Consider the following 22554-nt stretch of genomic DNA (forward strand, 5'->3'; position numbering starts at 1 on the left):
GAATGACCAAGACAAGGACCATACTTGGCCCAAATGCAAGGGCTCATACAAATGTGGGCGATGTAATGTATGTCGTTATTTACATCCTAATAGGAGAACCTTTATGGACATGGAGAAGAAAAAGGAATACAGGATTAAGGAATATATGAACTGCAATACCCAGTCGGTCATATACCTTCTAGAATGTGACTGTGGTAAACAATATATAGGAAAAACCAAGAGACCCCTGAAACTGAGGATACAGGAACACGTGAGAAATATTAAGAACAAGGTGGAATCTCACGCTGTCTCCCAACATTTTATTACAACACACAACTCAAACCCAGAAGCCCTCACCTTTAAAGCTATCGAACTGGTTAAACTGGGAGAGAGAGGAGGAGATCTCGCCAATAAACTATCACGCAGAGAGATGTTCTGGATATTCCAACTCCAAACACTACAACCAAAAAGATTTAACGACAACTATGAAATTGCACCATTCCTGTAAAACACGGTACTATCTCTCATCCATGTGACTAGAACCTTTATACAGCATCCCCACCCCCACAAGTTTCCCTATCCTTCCCCCCCCCTTCCCCACCCCCCCCCCCCCTACCCCTACCCCCCTTCCACCACCCTCATCCCATAGGCACATCTAATTCACTGAATTTATACTGGTAAATGATTTTATTAGAGTGTTAATCCATAAGGCACATACGAAGTTACAGTCATACCACGCTGGAAATGCCCAAACACGCCCGATCTTGGAAGCCAAGCAGCGTTGGGCCCGATCAGTACCAGTAAGGGAGACCAACTGGGAAGATCAGGTACTGTACGAAATAGTAACACATAGAGGCCTGAGAAAGATAAAGCACTCTGCATATATATATGTGTATGTATATATATATATATATATATGTACATAAAATTATTTATTATTAATATTATTATTTTCACCAATAATTATTTTATATATAATATAAATTTATTTATTATATTTATTAAATTAATACTGCTGTACACCTTATTAACACTGTCACTTTAACTCCTGTGCACAATTATCTAGAGCCATCTATGTAAACATAGCACATTTAATGCACCAGCACTTTATTAAAATACTGCTAAAAATACCACTTGTACTAGTTCTTTAATATAAATCATTGTACTGTAGGATATACAATCTACGATTTGAGCATTCTTTCTGATACTACTTTTCCGTTTTTTTCTATATGAAACGATCCCCATGGCCACCTGACGGGTGCTGGGCCAGAGAATCTACTAGAAAATGGCCAAAAATGCCTTTACAGAATAGCTGAAATCTCATCAAATATGGCCGCCGGGAGAGGACGCATTAAAAAGACTCCTCAACCCTCAACACTCAGAACTACTATGTGAACTGAAAGAATGACGTTGCAGCGCCGCGGGCGCATGCGCAGACGATAGCGGAAGTGGGGCGGAAGTGACGTTTCGCGGCCTCCGTCCCCGGAAGTGTGGCGGAAGTGCCGCAATTACACCAAAAACGGACATTTCTCACTTTCTAACTATGCAAAAAACGTTCAGATTCAATCGTTTCACCTTATTTTAGATCCCCAATTGACTGTTAGTGTTTATATTATATTTAAACATGTACCAGCTACATCATGTATTTGATTGCATCACATGACTCCCTGCTAGAATATGATCCTCCCACCATGCTATAACAGCTATAAATAGTCTCACAGGTTCATTGTACCCTCACCCTTTGAAGAAGTCTCAATAGACGAAACGCGTTGGGAACATATACCTACCTCAAACTAAGATAAGAAAGAATTTCTTATACTTGCTCTTATTTACTTTTATTGTAGTTTTAATTCATTTAAGTGCTTTTAGTTCATACTGTGTTTTATTATTGTCCCATTTTTTAGAATGTTTTTCTTTTAAAAAATTTTTTACACCTATCCTGTAACATTTTAAAATTCATGTGAATAAATATCTATTTTACTTATATTTGGCAAATATATACTTTTTACATTGACACCTAGGTCGCTATATATCCTTCATCTCCCCCGCTTTCAATATATATATATATATATATATATATATATATATATATATATATAATATTGTATACCACCTACCCGTGGTTTTTTTTTTTTTTTTCATTCTTCTTTATACATACTACTATAGTAGCTTACTGTAGCAGTCTGCGGTGCTGCTGAGCTGACAGTGTCCAGCAGGTCCGTCATCAGTCATTACATAATAAATATATATACCTGTCCGGCTGCAGTACTAGTGATATTATATATAGATATATATTGATTTCATCTCATTATCATCCAGTCTATATTAGCAGCAGACACAGTACGTTAGTCCACGGCTGTAGCTACCTCTGTGTCGGCACTCGGCAGTCCAACCATAATTGTATACCACCTCCCCGTGGTTTTTTTTTTTCTTTCTTCTTTGTACATACTACTATAGTATAGTAGCTTACTGTAGCAGTCTGCGGTGCTGCTGAGCTGACAGTGTCCAGCAGGTCCGTCATCAGTCATTACATAATAAATATATATACCTGTCCGGCTGCAGTACTAGTGATACTATATATACATATATATTGATTTCATCTCATTATCATCCAGTCTATATTAGCAGCAGACACAGTACGTTAGTCCACGGCTGTAGCTACCTCTGTGTCGGCACTCGGCAGTCCATCCATTATTGTATACCACCTCCCCGTGGTTTTTTTTTTTCTTTCTTCTTTGTACATACTACTATAGGATAGTAGCTTACTGTAGCAGTCTGCGGTGCTGCTGAGCTGACAGTGTCCAGCAGGTCCGTCATCAGTCATTACATAATAAATATACATACCTGTCCGGCTGCAGTACTAGTGATATTATATTGATTTCATCTCATTATCATCCAGTCTATATTAGCAGCAGACACAGTACGGTAGTCCACGGCTGTAGCTACCTCTGTGTCGGCACTCGGCAGTCCATCCATAAGTATACTAGTATCCATCCATCTCCATTGTTTACCTGAGGTGTCTTTTAGTTGTGCCTATTAAAATATGGAGAACAAAAATGTTGAGGTTCCAAAATTAGGGAAAGATCAAGATCCACTTCCACCTCGTGCTGAAGCTGCTGCCACTAGTCATGGCCGAGACGATGAAATGCCAGCAACGTCGTCTGCCAAGGCCGATGCCCAATGTCATAGTACAGAGCATGTAAAATCCAAAACACCAAATATCAGTAAAAAAAGGACTCCAAAATCTAAAATCAAATTGTCGGAGGAGAAGCGTAAACTTGCCAATATGCCATTTACCACACGGAGTGGCAAGGAACGGCTGAGGCCCTGGCCTATGTTCATGGCTAGTGGTTCAGCTTCACATGAGGATGGAAGCACTCAGCCTCTCGCTAGAAAAATGAAAAGACTCAAGCTGGCAAAAGCACCGCAAAGAACTGTGCGTTCTTCGAAATCCCAAATCCACAAGGAGAGTCCGACTCCAATTGTGTCGGTTGCGATGCCTGACCTTCCCAACACTGGACGTGAAGAGCATGCGCCTTCCACCATTTGCACGCCCCCTGCAAGTGCTGGAAGGAGCACCCGCAGTCCAGTTCCTGATAGTCAGATTGAAGATGTAAGTGTTGAAGTACACCAGGATGAGGAGGATATGGGTGTTGCTGGCGCTGGGGAGGAAATTGACCAGGAGGATTCTGATGGTGAGGTGGTTTGTTTAAGTCAGGCACCCGGGGAGACACCTGTTGTCCGTGGGAGGAATAGGGCCATTGACATGCATGGTCAAAATACCAAAATAATCAGCTCTTCGGTGTGGAAGTATTTCACCAGAAATGCGGACAACATTTGTCAAGCCGTGTGTTGCCTTTGTCAAGCTGTAATAAGTAGGGGTAAGGACGTTAACCACCTCGGAGCATCCTCCCTTATACGTCACCTGCAGCGCATTCATAATAAGTCAGTGACAAGTTCAAAAACTTTGGGTGACAGCGGAAGCAGTCCACTGACCAGTAAATCCCTTCCTCTTGTAACCAAGCTCACGCAAACCACCCCACCAACTCCCTCAGTGTCAATTTCCTCCTTCCCCAGGAATGCCAATAATCCTGCAGGCAATGTCACTGGCAATTCTGACGATTCCTCTCCTGCCTGGGATTCCTCCGATGCATCCTTGCGTGTAACGCCTACTGCTGCTGGCGCTGCTGTTGTTGCTGCTGGGAGTCGATGGTCATCCCAGAGGGGAAGTCGTAAGCCCACTTGAACTACTTCCAGTAAGCAATTGACTGTCCAACAGTCCTTTGCGAGGAAGATGAAATATCACAGCAGTCATCCTGCTGCAAAGCGGATAACTGAGGCCTTGACAACTATGTTGGTGTTAGACGTGCGTCCGGTATCCTCCGTTAGTTCACAGGGAACTAGACAATTTCTTGAGGCAGTGTGCCCCCGTTACCAAATACCATCTAGGTTCCACTTCTCTAGGCAGGCGATACCGAGAATGTACACGGACGTCAGAAAAAGACTCACCAGTGTCCTAAAAAATGCAGTTGTACCCAATGTCCACTTAACCACGGACATGTGGACAAGTGGAGCAGGGCAGGGTCAGGACTATATGACTGTGACAGCCCACTGGGTAGATGTATGGACTCCCGCCGCAAGAACAGCAGCGGCGGCACCAGTAGCAGCATCTCGCAAACGCCAACTCTTTCCTAGGCAGGCTACGCTTTGTATCACCTCTTTCCAGAATACGCACACAGCTGAAAACCTCTTACGGCAACTGAGGAAGATCATCGCGGAATGGCTTACCCCAATTGGACTCTCCTGTGGATTTGTGGCATCGGACAACGCCAGCAATATTGTGTGTGCATTAAATATGGGCAAATTCCAGCACGCGCCATGTTTTGCACATACCTTGAATTTGGTGGTGCAGAATTTTTTAAAAAACGACAGGGGCGTGCAAGAGATGCTGTCGGTGGCCAGAAGAATTGCGGGACACTTTCGGCGTACAGGCACCACGTACAGAAGACTGGAGCACCACCAAAAACAACTGAACCTGCCCTGCCATCATCTGAAGCAAGAAGTGGTAACGAGGTGGAATTCAACCCTCTATATGCTTCAGAGGTTGGAGGAGCAGCAAAAGGCCATTCAAGCCTATGCAATTGAGCACTATATAGGAGGTGGAATGCACCTGTCTCAAGCGCAGTGGAGAATGATTTTAACATTGTGCAAGGTTCTGATGCCCTTTGAACTTGCCACACGTGAAGTCAGTTCAGACACTGCCAGCCTGAGTCAGGTCATTCCCCTCATCAGGCTTTTGCAGAAGAAGCTGGAGACATTGAAGGAGGAGCTAACACGGAGCGATTCCGCTAGGTATGTGGGACTTGTGGATGGAGCCCTTAATTCGCTTAACAAGGATTCACGGGTGGTCAATCTGTTGAAATCAGAGCACTACATTTTGGCCACCGTGCTCGATCCTAGATTTAAAGCCTACCTTGGATCTCTCTTTCCGGCAGACACAAGTCTGCTGGGGTTCAAAGACCTGCTGGTGACAAAATTGTCAAGTCAAGCGGAACGCGACCTGTCAACATCTCCTCCTTCACATTCTCCCGCAACTGGGGGTGCGAGGAAAAGGCTCAGAATTCCGAGCCCACCCGCTGGCGGTGATGCAGGGCAGTCTGGAGCGACTGCTGATGCTGACATCTGGTCCGGACTGAAGGACCTGACAACGATTACGGACATGTCGTCTACTGTCACTGCATATGATTCTCTCACCATTGAAAGAATGGTGGAGGATTATATGAGTGACCGCATCCAAGTAGGCACGTCACACAGTCCGTGCTTATACTGGCAGGAAAAAGAGGCAATTTGGAGGCCCTTGCACAAACTGGCTTTATTCTACCTAAGTTGCCCTCCCACAAGTGTGTACTCCGAAAGAGTGTTTAGTGCCGCCGCTCACCTTGTCAGCAATCGGCGTACGAGGTTACATCCAGAAAATGTGGAGAAGATGATGTTCATTAAAATTAATTATAATCAATTCCTCCGTGGAGACATTCACCAGCAGCAATTGCCTCCACAAAGTACACAGGGAGCTGAGATGGTGGATTCCAGTGGGGACGAATTGATAATCTGTGAGGAGGGGGATGTACACGGTGATATATCGGAGGATGATGATGAGGTGGAGATCGTGCCTCTGTAGAGCCAGTTTGTGCAAGGAGCGATTAATTGCTTCTTTTTTGGTGGGGGTCCAAACCAACCCGTCATTTCAGTCAGTCGTGTGGCAGACCCTGTCACTGAAATGATGGGTTGGTTAAAGTGTGCATGTCCTGTTTATACAACATAAGGGTGGGTGGGAGGGCCCAAGGACAATTCCATCTTGCACCTCTTTTTTCTTTAATTTTTCTTAATTTAATTAATTAATTAATTTTTCTTAATTTAATTTTTTGCGTCATGTGCTGTTTGGGGAGGGTTTTCTGGAAGGGCCATCCTGCGTGCCACTGCAGTGCCACTCCTAGATGGTCCCGGTGTTTGTGTCGGCCACTAGGGTCGCTTATCTTACTCACACAGCTACCTCATTGCGCCTCTTTTTTTCTTTGCGTCGTGCTGTTTGGGGAGGGTTTTTTGGAAGGGCCATCCTGCGTGCCACTGCAGTGCCACTCCTAGATGGGCCCGGTGTTTGTGTCGGCCACTAGGGTCGCTTAGCTTACTCACACAGCTACCTCATTGCGCCTCTTTTTTTCTTTGCGTCATGTGCTGTTTGGGGAGGGTTTTTTGGAAGGGACATCCTGCGTGACACTGCAGTGCCACTCCTAGATGGGCCCGGTGTTTGTGTCGGCCACTAGGGTCGCTTATCTTACTCACACAGCTACCTCATTGCGCCTCTTTTTTTCTTTGTGTCATGTGCTGTTTGGGGAGGGTTTTTTGGAAGGGACATCCTGCGTGCCACTGCAGTGCCACTCCTAGATGGGCCCGGTGTTTGTGTCGGCCACTAGGGTCGCTTATCTTACTCACACAGCTACCTCATTGCGCCTCTTTTTTTCTTTGCGTCATGTGCTGTTTGGGGAGGGTTTTTTGGAAGGGACATCCTGCGTGACACTGCAGTGCCACTCCTAGATGGGCCAGGTGTTTGTGTCGGCCACTAGGGTCGCTTAGCTTAGTCATCCAGCGACCTCGGTGCAAATTTTAGGACTAAAAATAATATTGTGAGGTATTCAGAATAGACTGAAAATGAGTGGAAATTATGGTTTTTGAGGTTAATAATACTTTGGGATCAAAATGACCCCCAAATTCTATGATTTAAGCTGTTTTTAGGGTTTTTTGAAAAAAACACCCGAATCCAAAACACACCCGAACCCGAAAAAAAAAATTCGGTGAGGTTTTGCCAAAACGCGTTCGAACCCAAAACACGGCCGCGGAACCGAACCCAAAACCAAAACACAAAACCCGAAAACTTTCAGTCCAGCAGCCCAGGTGCTATGTTGTGGAGTTAGGGCCTCTGGGGATCTGGGTGCGGCTGTGCGGGGAGGCACTTCTGTGACGTGCAGAGGAGGCTCCGGGGCTCAGAGAGTATGCGACGCAGGGAGGGCTATGAAAGCCTTTTCGCTGCACCGCTTTCATACACATTTATGCCGGTGGCCACAGCAGCTTTTGTTCCACCTGCACCGCGGCTAGGGAGTGGGGATTGTTGATGCCGGAGGGGGCAGGTGGACTGGCAGCAGGACATAGGACGCGGCAGCGGCAATAGAGTCTGAGAACAGACTCTATTGTGCATGGGCAGCGGCAATAGAGTCTGAGAACAGACTATTGCGCATGCACAAACCTCCGGTAACACGGCGCGGCGGCCATTTTCCCAAATATTTTGCTAATGTGCATGCGCAAAACTCCGGAAAAATGGATGCCATGCCATCTTTCCGGAGTTTTCAGCAGGCGCAATAGAGTTTGTTCCCCCTAGTGTTCAAACTCTATTGCGCTGCCGAAAAGGGATGGCTTCGACGGGGGACTTCAGAGAGGTAAATATTAAGCAAATGGGTGCGGGGTGGGCCCCCCTGGACCGTGTGCCTCGCACACACTGCACCCATTGTAGATACGCCAATGGTTTCAGTGTGTGGTCTCCCCCGCAGCCTTCAACAGTGTCGCCCGGTTTCCGGTCATGTCACCAGAAGTGACATATCGCGGGTCCGCCCAGCACACACGTTGAGGCTGGAACAAAGTAACCATAGATACATGTAAACAATATTTCTATCACCGCTGTCAGCACTCACTACTTAGTGTTGTAAAACGTGTTAAAACATCAGTGCCTGGTACACATTGCTAGCGTGATCATAAACAGCAAAACCTAAACATGGTGCTCAATAATGTGTGCATATAAAAATCTTATATAGAAAACTCTTTTAAAAATATATATACAGTGCATATAAAATTACATAGATGTCCAGCAGTCAGTAATGTATTCTCAGTTAAGGAACCTATTAAACAGCTAATCAATTGTTAATTTTTCAATAATTTAATAACTCTAGATACGCATCACAGGAAGCATCTTAGATTCAGGGCCTCATTTAGACCTTTTCAGATGTATTGTAGTATTGAATTTATGGACCCAACGGGATTCCATTTGAAGTAGTTTTTTTTAGATCTGTCCCCACCCCTTAGGAACTTGGGGACATGGTCAATGATTTTGTACCTTAGTGTGGCCATGCCATGCTGTGCTTTTACGAAATGTCTGGCCATCAGCTGTTCACTATACCCTGATTTAAGTGCTTCACGGATGGCATATCTATGTTGTACCATTCTTGTTTTGAAGGAGCAATCCATTTTGCCCACATATGCCAATATGCAGGGGCATGTGAGAAGGTACACCACAAATTTTGAGTTGCATGATAAAGAGTGTCATATCGTATATGTTCTACCTGTATGTTCAAACTTGTCACCTGGCACTAAATAGCTACACGTTGTGCATCCACTACACCGATGGCACCCTGCTTTCTTACTTAGGAAATTAGGTTTCGGACTATCAAAATGAGATATGTCTGTTTTGACTACTATCTATATCTCTGATACTTCTATTCCTAGAGTAACTGGCCAACACTTTAGATTGGTATACCTTTCCCAGTTCCTTGTCCGATGACACTATGGGCCATAGTTGTTTCAATGCCGCGCAGGGTGAACCAGCATAGTGCCATAAGAAAAACGCCCTGTGCGGCGTTGAAATGTCGGCACACCATGCCTCTTTTTCGCATTTTATTATCACTAAAAACTTTTTTCCAAGTCCACTGAGTGACGCCTGGTTTCTTCTACAAGGAGGGGGACATGCCAGGTCCACCCCATATACACAGCCTACCAACATTACAGAGTGGACACTAACACTTTTGAATTAGTTAAACTGCCTTACTGTTTTAAACGAATATGGCACTGGCCTGGCTGCCCCTTCACTTACAAAGCTACTGCTCTGCTTTGCGGTGGGGGTGTAGAGGAGTGGTGGCTCGGTTATAGTGTTAGCACAGCAGTGCCCGGAGTCAGCCTGACTCCACAAAGGAGCATGGGAGGAGGAACTGCTGCGGCCGGGCATGCGCAGCAGCCCTCCTCCCGGTGTGGAGGCCATCTTTGTTAGGGGCTACGGACGCTAGAATGATAAGACTGCCCTTCAAAAGCTCTGTAGCCGCAGCCTCAGGTACACTCTCCGGCGCTACTGCAGGTGGCTCTGCTCAAATAAGAGGTGAAGGCAGATGCCCTAAGCAATTGCCTAGTCTGCCTAAAGCTAGGGCCGGCTCTGAGTATGTATTCAACATATATATATATATATATATATATATATATATATATATATATACACAAACCTCCGGGTGTGGCACTCCTGGACTTTTGCAAAAATCACGGCTCGGATAGGCAGGTGCATTAACGTTTCAGTGCCCCTTTATTAAGGCACTTTCATCAGACAACACATAGTACAGAATAACTCACCTAAATAAGTATACCCTCCACATGGACGCCAATGGCCGGGGGCCGGAAGCCAAGACCTCCCACCTGGCCGGCCACTCGTCATCAATGACGTCACTCCAACTCACGCCTCACCTGGGCGGGCTGGAATTTCACTAGAACACCCACATTAACTCCTATACGAATATCAAAAGTGCAAGTGCATATTGAACAAACATTTAAAATTACGAATAACACAAACCTAGAGCGCAGAGAAATCAGACAATCTTATACTACATTATGGATCAGAGTATTAGCTATTATAGATCTATCTCAATCACAATCTTATATTAACTTCATACTATAGACATCGAAGGCCTATGGAGGTAATCTACTATAATGAACCACTAATAGTTTTGTTATACCTGAATAACGTGCCGACCTGTAGGCACTTCTCATTTACACTAAAGGAACCAATTTAACCCCAGATGTTCGTTAAATCCCTTAGGGCTAAGTGTGTCGAGTCTGAAAATCCATTCAGACTCGCGTTGCAGTAATTTGAGTGATCTATTCCCACCTCTAATTAGAGGTGCTATATGATCAATCATTCTGTATCGTAGCGTACTTAATGGATGTTTTGCTCTACTAAAGTGTCGAGCTACTGGCTGCTCGCTATCTCCTTTGAGAATAGCTGCCTTTATGGCACTACGATGTGCTGCCATACGTTCTTTGAATGCTTGTTCCGTCTTGCCCACATAGGACTTGCCACAGGGGCAAATTATTTGATATACTGTGAATTTTGTATTGCACGTGAGTGTGTATCTGATTTTATATCTGTAACCCGATCCTGGGTGATAAAACTTATCCCCCGGAATTAGGAACTGGCATGTGGTACATGCACATCTTATACATCCCATGTTCCTACTCAGTACACTACTACTCTTAATGGCATAATTCAATCTTACATCAGTTTTAACCAATATGTCACGCAAATTGTGGCTCCTAGTATAGCAACTCATGAGTTTAGTATTGTTCAATTTTAACTCTTCATCTGTCTGGACCATGGGCCACCATTTCTTCGAGATCTTACTGATATTATTACTATGCTGATTATACTCCTGCACCCAAGGGATCATAGTTGTGCTTGTGCTAGGTTTATTTTGTTTTAATATTGTATCTCTATCCAGCTGGAGTACTTTCTCCTTAGCCTGTAATAAATCATTTAAACGATACTCTCTCGCATGAAATTTATTAATCATGACATTCATCTGTTCGTCTGCTAACTTAGGATCAGACGCAATTCTCTTTACACGAAGCAATTGAGAAAAAGGAAGACCCCGTTTAAGGGGTCTTGGATGGAAACTTTTACAGTGGAGCAGGTTATTCCGATCTGTTTTTTTAGTGTAAAGGGATGTAGTGATTTTACCTTCATATTTCTTAATGAGGACATCCAAAAAGTGTACTTCTGTCTTACTAATAGTATATGTGAATTTTTATAGGGCATTCTTGGCTATTATGCCCTTCCATCACAGATATAAATGAATCTTGGCTACCTCTCCAAAATATCAATAAATCATCTATGAATCTGGTAGAAAAAGCCACATTCTTAGCAATCTCAGGATTGGAAAAGAAGACGTCAGTTTCTACCTGGAACATATAGATATTAGCGTACGATGGGGCCATGCTGGACCCCATCGCACAACCTATACGCCGCAGGTAGTACTTACCGTCAAACATAAAATAATTTTTAGTAAGTACAAGCCACAATAAATCAAGCAAAAAATCAAGATCTGGACCAGTGTACAATAGGTTATCACTAAGGAAACGTCTAACTGACGCAAGTCCCTCATCGTGTGGGATAACCATATACAGGCTTGCCACATCAACACTGCAAAGCCAGATATCATCATCCACATCTGTAAGAGCATTTAATTTTCTCAGCAGTGCAGAAGTGTCCATAAGGTAGTTCGGGTGTGCTTGAATACTAGGCTGTAAGACAGTGTCAATATATACTGATATAGGTTGGAATAAGGATTCTACTGCCGCAATTATAGGGCGTCCAGGGGGGTCTATCATAGTTTTATGAATCTTAGGGGTAGTGTACATAATTGGTACCTTTGGGTATTCAGGCATTAAAGCACTACTGAGCTTGGGTGTAATAATTTTATTATCGGCTGCACGTGTCAGTAAATTCTTCAATTCAATCTTAAATGGAATAGTAGGATCTCTGTCCAATATTCTGTATGTGTCCTTATCCATAAGTTGTCTATTTATCTCCAGAATATATTTGTCAATATCCTGTATGACAAGGGCACCTCCCTTGTCTGCTGGCCTGAAAATCAAATTCTCATTTTTTGACAGTCCCATTAATGCCTGATATTCATCCCTTTGTAAATTATGTCGGACAGGAATTGGATGCACTATGTGGTTATCAACCTCTTTACCCATCATTCTCATAAACGTCTTGATTGTAGAATTAGACGACTGGGGATCAAATGTCGCTTTCGGTAATAATTTGCATAATGCTTGTGGAATTTCATCAACACTGGTTTGCTCCGGATTGAGTTTAGAAAAATATTCCTTTAATTTAAGTTGCCGGCACAGGCGGTGTTGCTCCACCTGCCATTGGAATGGTTTAAAGGTGTTGGTTGGCACAAATGACAATCCATATGACAACACTCTATTTTCCACTGGTGAGAGTTCATAAGAGGAAAGGTTTACTACTAAGTTCTCTGATGGCGGGGTGGTTTTGTGCCTGCTGTTTTGTCGGCACCATTGCCCACCGCGCCTGTTATGTTTTCGTGCCCTTGTCCTCCTTCTCCCATATATCTCGCTCTCGTCATCACACCTAAAGGGCCAAAATTGCATTTGGATCTCTGCCGTGGTTGTTTTCTCTCTGTATCCGTGCTAGATGAATTAAAGTCTGTGGATGAGCCTCCTGCATACTCTCTCCCTCTGCCCCTCCGAAAGAAAGGCTTTCTATTGTATGCATTTCTTGGGCCACAGGTCCATTGATATACCGTATTGTGCTCATAGTCGGCATCAACCTTCATCCGTTTTTCTTTTTTGAACTTAATAAGATCACGTTTGAACGTTTGCATCTGAGCTGTCAGCTTTTCATACCAGTTAACTGTTGTATCATTAAGTAAAGCTGCCTTATGGATAGCCTCATGAGCTGTGATTTTATCCTTCACCAGATTCATCTCCTTAGTGGATTGCTCTATTATAAGTAGTATTAAGTCCATAGAGCATTTATTCGCTATTGCAACCCATCGTTTACAGAACATCGGGTCATGCTTGCCAATCGTGGGTCCGTTTTTAACTCTTAACCCACGCGGGATTTTCTTTGCTCTATGATAGTCGCTCAGGGAAATGCAATGATAATAGAATTCCATTTCTTTTTTATGTAGTTTCAGCAAATCCCTGTAAATGTCCTCCAAAGGAATAATATCCAATTCATTTGTTAACTCCTCATTATATAGAATAGCATCATCCTCTGGTTCCGAGTAGCTAAATAAATCAACAATGGTATATGTAGTATGCGTATAACCTGTAGCTCCCACCGGGTTCTCATTAGTGGTAGTCATGTTATCACCGATACAAATGTGTGCACTGCGGCACTCACAGGGTGTTCCTTTAGACTATACAACTATCGGATTACCGGCTATGCTCCTCCGGGACTACAGGATTTATACAGCACTAAAGGTAAAGCACACATTTGTATGGGTAACCCTATGTTCTGTAAACGATGGGTTGCTATAGCGAATAAATGCTCTATGGACTTAATACTACTTATAATGGAGCAATCCACTAAGGAGATGAATCTGGTGAAGGATAAAATCACGGCTCATGAGGCTATCCATAAGGCAGCTTTACTTAATGATACAACAGTTAACTGGTATGAAAAGCTGACAGCTCAGATGCAAACGTTCAAACGTGATCTTATTAAGTTCAAAAAAGAAAAACGGATGAAGGTTGATGCCGACTATGAGCACAATATGGTATATCAATGGACCTGTGGCCCAAGAAATGCATACAATAGAAAGCCTTTCTTTCGGAGGGGCAGAGGGAGAGAGTATGCAGGAGGCTCATCCACAGACTTCAATTCATCTAGCACGGATACAGAGAGAAAACAACCACGGCAGAGATCCAAACGCAATTTTGGCCCTTTAGGTGTGATGACGAGAGCGAGATATATGGGAGATGGAGGACAAGGGCGCGAAAACATAACAGGCGCGGTGGGCAATGGTGCCGACAAAACAGCAGGCACAAAACCACCCCGCCATCAGAGAACTTAGTAGTAAACCTTTCCTCTTATGAACTCTCATAGTAACATAGTATCTGAGGTTGAAAAAAGACAATTGTCCATCGAGTTCAACCTATTTGTGGTCTCCTATGCATGATGATTTGACTAAAATTTCTGACTGATGCTGCTGTCAGCCGTTACATTTTATCCCTATTTATAGTAACTATAATGCATGACTATGCACCATACCCCTGGATATCTTTATCCATTAGGAATTTATCTAACCCATTCTTAAAGGTGTTGACAGATTCCGCCATTACAACTCCCTCGGGCAGGGAATTCCAAACATGTATTGTCCTTACCGTGAAAAAGCCTTTACGCCGTATTGTGCGGAATCTCCTCTCCTCTAACCTGAGCGAGTGTCCACGAGTCCTCTGTGTTGATCTAACCAAAAACAGGTCCCGCGCAAGCTCTGTATATTGTCCCCTTATATATTTGTAGATGTTGATCATATCCCCTCTTAGTCTCCGCTTTTCCAATGTAAACATGCCTAGTCTTTCAAGCCTTTCCTTGTATTCCATCGTCTCCATGCCCTTAATTAGTTTGGTCGCCCTCCTCTGTACCTTTTCAAGCTCCAGGATATCCTTTTTGTAGTACGGTGCCCAGAATTATACACAGTATTCAAGGTGTGGCCTCACTAGTGATTTATATAACGGGAGTATAATACTCTCGTCCCTAGCATCAATACCCCGTTTTATGCATGCTAATATCTTATTAGCCTTCTTTGCTGCAGTCCTACTTTGGGTACTACTGCTTAGCTTGCTATCTATGAGGACACCTAAGTCCTTTTCCAGTACAGAAACCCCTAATTTTACCCCATTTAGTAGGTAGGTGTAATTTATGTTCTTGTTACCACAGTGCATTACCTTACACTTGTCTGTGTTGAAGTGCATTCTCCATTTGGCTGCCCATGCTTCTAATTTAACTAAGTCGTTCTGAAGAGACTCGGCATCCTCCTCTGTATTTATAGCCTTACACAATTTAGTATCATCTGCAAAAATTGACACCATGCTCTCTAGACCTGCTGTTCGGTCGTTAATGAAAATATTGAACAATAGCGGTCTTAATACTGAGCCTTGCGGCACACCACTTAGCACTTCAGGTCAAGTTGAAAAAGATCCATTAACCACAATGCGCTGCTTCCTATTATCTAACCAGTTTTTGACCCAAGTGCATATTGTGCTTCCTAGCCCTGATTCTTGTAGCTTGTAGGTAAGTCTCATGTGTGGTACAGTATCGAACGCTTTGGCATAGTCTAAAAAGATTACATCCACGTTTTTACCCTGATCTAGGTTTGCGCTTACTGTTTCATAAAAGCCAAGTAAGTTGGTTTGACAGGATCTGTCCTTCATAAACCCATGTTGATTCCTTTAAATGACCTTATTGGTTTCAAGGAACTTCTGAATACTATCTCTTAGAATACCTTCCAATACTTTCCCCACTATAGATGTAAGACTAACTGGTCTATAATTACCTGGTTCAGCTTTACTTCCCTTTTTGAATATAGGCACTACTTCCGCTATACGCCAGTCTTTGGGAACAATACCTGATATAACTGAATCCTTAAAGATCAAAGATAGCGGTTTTGCCAGTTCAGAGTGAAGCTCCATTAGAACCCTTTGATGAATACCATCGGGCCCTGGTGATTTATTCATCTTTAAATGTTTTAATCGGTCACAGGTCACCAGTGGAAAATAGAGTGTTGTCATATGGATTTAAACCATTCCAATGGCAGGTGGAGCAACACCGCCTGTGCCGGCAACTTAAATTAAAGGAATATTTTTCTAAACTCAATCCGGAGCAAACCAGTGTTGATGAAATTCCACAATCATTACGCAAATTATTACCGAAAGCGACATTTGATCCCCAGTCGTCTAATTCTACAATCAAGACATTTATGAGAATGATGGGTAACGAGGTTGATAACCACATAGTGCATCCAATTCCTGTCCGACATAATTTACAAAGGGATGAATATCAGGCATTAATGGGACTGTCAAAAAATGCGAATTTAATTTTCAGGCCAGCAGACAAGGGAGGTGCCCTTGTCATACAGGATATTGACAAATATATTCTGGAGATAAATAGACAATTTATGGATAAGGACACATACAGAATATTGGACAGAGATCCTACTATTCCATTTAAGATTGAATTGAAGAATTTACTGACACGTGCAGCCGATAATAAAATTATTACACCCAAGCTCAGTAGTGCTTTAATGCCTGAATACCCAAAGGTACCAATTATGTACACTACCCCTAAGATTCATAAAACTGTGATAGACCCCCCTGGACGCCCTATAATTGCGGCAGTAGAATCCTTATTCCAACCTATATCAGTATATATTGACACTGTCTTACAGCCTAGTATTCAAGCACACCCGAACTACCTTATGGACACTTCTGCACTGCTGAGAAAATTAAATGCTCTTACAGATGTGGATGATGATATCTGGCTTTGCAGTGTTGATGTGGCAAGCCTGTATACGGTTATCCCACACGATGAGGGACTTGCGTCAGTTAGACGTTTCCTTAGTGATAACCCATTGTACACTGGTCCAGATCTTGATTTTTTGCTTGATTTATTGTGGCTTGTACTTACTAAAAATTATTTTATGTTTGACGGTAAGTACTACCTGCAGCGTATAGGTTGTGCGATGGGGTCCAGCGTGGCCCCATCGTACGCTAATATCTATATGTTCCAGGTAGAAACTGACGTCTTCTTTTCCAATCCTGAGATTGCTAAGAATGTGTCTTTTTATACCAGATTCATAGATGATTTATTGATATTTTGGAGAGGTAGCCAAGATTCATTTATATCTGTGATGGAAGGGCATAATAGCAAAGAATGCCCTATTAAATTCACATATACTATTAGTAAGACAGAAGTACACTTTTTGGATGTCGTCATAAAGAAATATGAAGGTAAATCACTACATCCCTTTACACTAAAATAACAGATCGGAATAACCTGCTCCACTGTAATAGTTTCCATCCAAGACCCCTTAAACTGGGTCTTCCTTTTTCTCAATTGCTTCGTGTAAAGAGAATTACGTCTGATCCTAAGTTAGCAGACGAACAGATGAATGTCATGATTAATAAATTTCATGCAACAGGGTATCATTTAAATGATTTATTACAGGCTAAGGAGAAAGTACTCCAGCTGGATAGAGATACAATATTAAAACAAAATAAACCTAGCACAAGCACAACTATGATCCCTTGGGTGCAGGAGTATAATCAGCATAGTAATAATATCAGTAAGATCTCGAAGAAATGGTGGCCCATGGTCCAGACAGATGAAGAGTTAAAATTGAACAATACTAAACTCATGAGTTGCTATACTAGGAGCCACAATTTGCGTGACATATTGGTCAAAACTGATGTAAGATCGAATTATGCCATTAAGAGTAGTAGTGTACTGAGTAGTAACATGGGATGTATAAGATGTGCATGTACCACATGCCAGTTCCTAATTCCGGGGGATAAGTTTTATCACCCAGGATCGGGTTACACATATAAAATCAGATACACACTCACGTGCAATACAAAATTCACAGTATATCAAATAATTTGCCCCAGTGGCAAGTCCTATGTGGGCAAGACGGAACGAGCATTCAAAGAACGTATGGCAGCACATCGTAGTGCCATAAAGGCAGCTATTCTCAAAGGAGATAGCGAGCAGCCAGTAGCTCGACACTTTAGTAGAGCAAAACATCCATTAAGTACGCTACGATACAGAATGATTGATCATATACCACCTCTAATTATAGGTGGGAATAGATCACTCAAATTACTGCAACGCAAGTCTGAATGGATTTTCAGACTCGACACACTTAGCCCTAAGGGACTTAACGAACATCTGGGGTTAAATTGGTTCCTTTAGTGTAAATGAGAAGTGCCGACAGGTCGGCACGTTATTCAGGTATAACAAAACTATTAGTGGTTCATTATAGTAGATTACCTCCATAGGCCTTCGATGTCTATAGTATGAAGTTAATATAAGATTGTGATTGAGATAGATCTATAATAGCTAATACTCTGATCCATAATGTAGTATAAGATTGTTTGATTTCTCTGCGCTCTAGGTTTGTGTTATTCGTAATTTTAAATGTTTGTTCAATATGCACTTGCACTTTTGATATTCGTATAGGAGTTAATGTGGGTGTTCTAGTGAAATTCCAGCCCGCCCAGGTGAGGCGTGAGTTGGAATGACGTCACTGATGACGAGTGGCCGGCCAGGTGGGAGGTCTTGGCTTCCGGCCCCCGGCGATTGGCGTCCATGTGGAGGGTATACTTATTTAGGTGAGTTATTCTGTACTATGTGTTGTCTGATGAAAGTGCCTTAATAAAGGGGCACTGAAACGTTAATATACCTGCCTATCCGAGCCGTGATTTTTGCAAAAGTCCAGGAGTGCCGCACCTGGAGGTTTGTGTGGATACATGCTACGTGAGGGCACCCGGACAGGTACTTTAATTAGAAGGATAGCCGGACCATACGGATATATATATATATATATATATATATATATATATATATATATACATATATATATATATATATATATATATATATATATATATATATGTAGTAACAAACGAGGCGGCACGAGACTTCAAAACATCTCAAAGTAGTGTATTTTTCTGTCAATGTTTTGGGGACCTCCTCTCCGTCTTCAGGACAAAGTGCAAGTGAAACCAGAACAATATAAATACATTTACTTACCCCCCTTGATACCACTCTCCGGTGTTGTCCACGGTCACGCCGTCCGCCTCTCCGCCATTACACTTCCTGGTCCATAACATGGTACGGAAGTGACGTAGCGGAAGCCGACCGCGTCACCATGGAGATGCTGTGAAACATAATAAACAGCGCTATTAGGTGCTTCACAGTGAAAACAATAGCTACGTATGTTAACAGTATAAAACAGTGTGATTTTCCTCACAGACCTGCAGTGTCTTGCTGGCCCAGGGAGAAATTATGTGATACCACAATATATTTAAACAACAATTTTGACATAATGATTAAAATACATATAAAATCACTTCTCTAAAAAACATGCACCCAACACATACATGTATATATCATATACCGGTGCATACATCTGACTTAGGGGGTCATTCCGAGTTGATCGCTAGCTGCATTTGTTCTCTGTGCAGCGATGAGGCAAAAAAAGGCACTTCTGCGCATGCGGCGCAATGTGCACACGTGACGTAAGGGCACAACGAACGATATAGTTTCACACGGGGTCTAGCGATGCTTTTCAGTTGCACTGCTTGCCGCAGAGTGATTGACATGAAGTGGGCGTTTCTAGTTATCAACTGACAGTTTTCAGGGAGTGTTCGAAAAAACGCAGTCGTGCCAGGAAAAACGCAGGCGTGGCTGGGTGAACGCAGGGCTTGTTTGTGACGTCAAAACGGGAACTGAACAGTCTGAAGTGATCGCAAGCGCTGAGTAGGTTTTGAGCTACTCTGAAACTGCACAAAAAAAATTTGTAGCCACTCTGCGATCCTTTCGTTCGCACTTCTGCTAAGCTAAAATACACTCCCAGTGGGAGGCGGCATAGCGTTTGCACGGCTGCTAAAAACTGCTAGCGAGCGAACAACTCGGAATGACCACCTTAGTGTGTACAAAATTAATATAAATGCCTGTGACCAATATGCCATAAAAAACGCTTTGTAAATCTGTCCAATGGATACACCAGAACCCCATTTATAATTAGATACAACACTGTATCATTGAACAACCAAACAGAAAACTATATTAGTCCCACCCTATACTCCCTATAATGTTGTCTCTATCATATACCTCAGATCACTACTAATTGGCTGACATATTTTCTAACTGGAAGATTATAATCTGCAAGTCTGCTGATCACTGACACATACTGTGTTCTGCATATTTTCAAGGTTTACAGAAAGTTTATTAATCCTAATGTGTCATTCAGGCCACCTGGTCGTAACGTATTTAGTCTAAAAATCCACTTCGATTCTAATCGTAGGAGCATTTTCCCCCTATTTCCTCCCCTCAGTGAATCAGGCACGTGGTCGATAATATAATATTTTAGCATGGCCACATTGTGTTTGTACTCAACAAAATGGCTAGCTACAGGTTGCACACCTTGGCCTGAAGCTAAAGCATTTCATATGGCTTGTCTGTGCTGTGCCATTCTGATTTTAAATCAGCATTTTGTTTTGCCTATATAGTACCTGCCACAGTCGCACATAATGGCGCAAACAACAAACTTCGAACTACATGTTAATGCCCAATTAACTGAAAACTTTTTACCTGAGAGTGCAATGGTGTCACTCGGGGACATATAAGAACAAGTGTTGCAACCAGTACACCTGTAACACCCATTCCTATGTGACAAAAAGTGTGTGAGAGCTTTTTTCAATTTAGTGATATCTGTCTTCATGACTAAGGGGGACATGTACTAAGCAGTGATATAAGTGGAGAAGTGAGCCAGTGGAGAAGTTGCCCATGGCAACCAATCAACTGCTCTGTCATCTGCTGAGGTAAGGGTGTTGAACAAGGTATTGTCATATGTGCCTACAATTTATGCAGATCCCTTCAAATGGAAGGTAGACATGTTTAAGCTACATCCCACGTTAAAAATAACAGAAACATTTTGGCAACCAAAAGTCACATAGACAACAGGTAGGTTTACCCTCTACAATACAAAAATTGGGTCCAAAATCTAATTTTGACCCTACCATGAACAGTGCATCACTAAAAACATTCAACAGGATGCTGGAATCAGCGGCCACGGACACTGTCCCTTTAAAACATCATAACCTGCACTGTGATGAACGTGAAGCCCTTAAATTGTTGGGTGTCACGATCCGGGTAACTGGAAGCCATTTTTTATCAGTTAAATGTCTCCTGAGATTGGCACGGCGTGCCAGGGCCGGGTTATAACTATGTTTTGTTTTACAATGCATTTGGTATTGCCCGCAACGCTGGTTCAGCGGCCTTCTTAGTGTGTTACTTATCTGTGGTATGGCGCTCTCAGTCCGGTCGCGGCCGTCACCGCCGCGCCCGTGGTCCTAGCTGCATGTAAGCTGAGTGCGGTGTCCTCCGTGTGCTGCGGCCGCCGTCACCATCCCTTTGGCCGCTGTGCGTGTAAGGAGAGCGTGGAGCCTCTGCTGCTGTGGCCTCCGCCGCCATTACTGTTTGGCACATGGTTCTTCAGGTCATCATTTCCCCTTCAAACTCTGTCATGGGCGCAGCCATGTTGGATACAATCACATGTCACTCTCCTCACCAATCCACAGCACTGCTGCTGCCTGTGCATAATTGTCAGCCAATCCCTGCTACCCAGCAGGTATAAATATCCTGTCCCAGCACCCAGGAAACTGTCAGTGCTTCATTTGTCTCTCCAGTGATTCTAGTCTTCAGCTTCACTAAAGACTCTCCTGTGAATACCCTCTGCGGTACAGCCTGACTCTCCTGTGTTTACCCTCTGTGGTATAGCCTGACTCTCCTGTGGTTACACTCTGCGGTATAGCTCCAATTCTCCTGTGGTTACTCACCCAGCGATAGCAGAGTGTATAACTCCGGCTTCCAGCAGCCACTCTCCAGCAGTTCTCTGCAGAGGCAGAACTCTGGGAGGCAACGGAGTCAGCTGCCGCCTGTCTCCTGCTTTGAAGGGGGGCACCTCTCCTCCTGTTACATGTGTTCAGCGACATTAATCAATTAAGTTAAATGACAGCAGCCGGTATCTCTTCCGTAGCCGACTTCCCCACTAGTCACTACACCTTACAAATCACACCCTCTTTATAATAGATACACTGGGAGCAGATACCTTACTGATGAAGCTATTTGCTCCTATAAAGGAAGCATGAGAATTCTAACTATATGAAATTATTTCTCAGACAATTACAAGTAACTTCATATACTGTAGTTAGAATTCTCATACTTCCTATGCAAGAGCAGATATCTCCATCAGTAAGGGGCATGCTTCCAGTGTAATAGGTTGTGGGTTCTAATCCTGGATATGACACTTGCAAATTAATTGTCAGAGAAATAATCAGCATTGTGCGTGACTGAGCAGATCTATGTAGTGTGTGGCTGAACCCCTACATAGATCTACCTAGTTGCAAAGGTTTTGTAGTAGCTTCATATAGTTAGAATCTGCAGGCTTGCTTTGCAGGAGCAAATATGTGTGTGTGTGTGTGTGTGTGTGTGTGTGTGTGTGTGTGTGTGTGTGTGTATGTATGTATGTATGTATGTATGTATATATATATATATATATATATATATATATATATATATATAGTGGAGATCAGTAGTGGAAGCACTCGTCTCCTGACTGCCGCCACTACTGATTTCCACTGCATATATAGTCCATAAGGTCTGGAAGGAGGGCACCG

The 22554-nt window shown here is 43.1% G+C and overlaps 1 pseudogene; it reads left to right on the forward strand.

The window, feature by feature from the left end:
* The first annotated feature begins 699 nt into the window (after positions 1–699).
* On the forward strand, positions 700–818 carry LOC134944601 (5S ribosomal RNA; annotated as a pseudogene).
* The last annotated feature ends 21736 nt before the right edge of the window (positions 819–22554 follow it).

This window comes from Pseudophryne corroboree, chromosome 1 (genome assembly GCF_028390025.1).
Source record: "Pseudophryne corroboree isolate aPseCor3 chromosome 1, aPseCor3.hap2, whole genome shotgun sequence".
Classification (NCBI taxonomy): domain Eukaryota; kingdom Metazoa; phylum Chordata; class Amphibia; order Anura; family Myobatrachidae; genus Pseudophryne; species Pseudophryne corroboree.